Source organism: Engraulis encrasicolus, chromosome 19, assembly GCF_034702125.1.
Source record: "Engraulis encrasicolus isolate BLACKSEA-1 chromosome 19, IST_EnEncr_1.0, whole genome shotgun sequence".
In the NCBI taxonomy this organism is placed as follows: Eukaryota; Metazoa; Chordata; class Actinopteri; order Clupeiformes; family Engraulidae; genus Engraulis; species Engraulis encrasicolus.
Genome location: NC_085875.1, coordinates 26,109,392 through 26,111,805, shown reverse-complemented (window position 1 = coordinate 26,111,805; position 2,414 = coordinate 26,109,392).

Below are 2,414 nucleotides of genomic sequence, written 5' to 3'. Positions count from 1 at the left end.
AGAGAAAGAGACCAAGAGAGACAGAGAGGTTAGTTGGATTTGGGGAGGATGTGCACACTGTATGTGTTTGTGTGTATCTGTTTCTTGTGTGTGAAAGAGAGAATGGGAGCGAGCGAGAGAGAAATAAAAGGAGAGAGAGAAGCAGAGAGAGAGAGGGAGACAGACATGGAGAGAGAAAAGGGAGAGAGAGAGAGAGAGAGAGAGAATACACAGATAAAAAGAGAGAGAGAGAGAGAGAGAGAGAGAGAGAGAGAGAGAGAGAGAGAAAGAGAGAGAGAGAGAGAGAAAGAGAGAGAGAGAGAGAGGTTCTGGCATGATCTACAGCTCTTGAATGCGCCCCAGGGTCACCCCTGACGTTTGCACAGGTATCATTTCCTATGACCATGGGGAAGAGGATGGCAGTGGCATTGGCACCGGATGGCAGACCTCTCTTCAAACAACCACACCTAAACCCCTACTACTTTGCTGAAGGCTGTGAGTGTGCGTGTGCGTGTGCGTGTGCGTGTGCGTGTGCGTGTGTATGTGTATGTGTGTGTGTGTGCGTGCGTGTGCGTGTGTGTGTGTGTGTGTGTTCATTGTGTCTGTGGTACAATGTGGACTAAATGAAAGCTCTATCTTTCTCCCTCCCTGAGTCTCATAATGACTTGACTGCATCAAACATTAATGCGCCAAACTCCATTTCAAACTTTTAAGGCGCGTCCTTCGCTTTGACATTGCAGACTTTTTTTATTTGCTCTTGAACGACGACTCTCCTGTCCTCAACCAACACCACCAGAAGCCAGATAAAAACATCAACAATAAACAAAGAAATTAAAAGTGACCTAGACATAGACACGGACATGGCCATAGACAATCCTATCATTCGTATCAGATAACCGAAACAGGAGGGGAGCATTAAGCCAGAGCATTAAGGGGTTAGGCGTCTCCGTATCGACTTCAATTTGTCCGGCCGTCCCTCTGCACACCCCTGTATCTGTCTTCATCAGTAGGGCCAATAGCCCGCGGCTCCAGGCACACCAGACTCACTGGCTGCTGTTATGTGTGCTGTGTAGAGTTGTGCTGTGCTGTGACTCCGTGGTGACAGAAGTGCACACACATGGGCACGCACGCACAAACGCATGCACGCACGCACGCACGCACGCACGCACGCACGCACGCACGCACGCACGCACGCACCACAGCTCCAGACACTCCAGCTGCTGTACTGTTCTGTGCTGTGGGTGGACTCTTTGTGACTCAAAAGTCCATGTTGTGATACACACACACACACACAGACACACACACACACACACACACACGTGTGCGCACGCGTGCCCGCACATACACACACACGCACACAGTTTCATGCACACAAAGAAGTGTATTCCCCACACACATGCAGGATACACAGGCAGTCATACTCTCAGACATGTACGCACACACACACACACACACACACACACACACACACACACACACACACACACACACACACACACACACACACACACACACACAGACACACACACACACACACACACACACACACACACACACACACACACACACACACACACACACACACACACACACACACTACCCATTTAATTGTACTGTGTCATTGTCCCTGGGACATAAATAATGATTTACGCTTCACAGCATTGTGCTGACGAGAGCCCTGGGCTGTCCCACAGTTAGACAACATGACCGTCTGTGTGTGTGAGTGTGTGAGTGTGTGTGTGTTTGTGTGTTTGTGTGTTTGCGGTTTTGAGAGGGGGCAAGGACTGGAGGAGGGAGAGGAGACACGAGAGCACACCTCGAGAGCACACCAAAATTACATAAGGTATAAAGACTTGGGATAGGATAGGATAGGATAGGATGAGCCTTTATTGTCTCTTCTAGAGAGAAATTTGGTATGGGCACAGAGAGTCCCCCCCCCCCCACACACACACACACCCACACACACACTCCCCAATTCAATAGACCTAGAACATTTACACACAAAAAAATAATCCTGAGTATACAACCTTAGCAGTGTGGAACCCCCCCCCCCACACACACACACACACACATACACACCTACCTACTATTGAGCAATCTAATAGACCAAGGAACCACTGAAAATTTAAACCTGTTTGTCTTGCAATTAGGTAGCCTATATCTTCTACCTGATGGTAACAGTTCATATTCACCATGCAAGATATGCTCCTGGTCCTCTGCGATTGTCTGTCCCTGCCTCATCACTGATTCATCAAATAAAACCTGAAGTGATGTGGGAGGGGGCATGCCCATAATTTTCCCTGCTCTTTTTATGAGGGTTTGTAGTTGGGCCTTCAATTTAACAGACAAGTTCCCAAACCATACTGTGATGCCATATCTAATAATGGATTCAATTGATGCTCTGTAAAAAGCCATCATTATGTCTTTGTCGATCC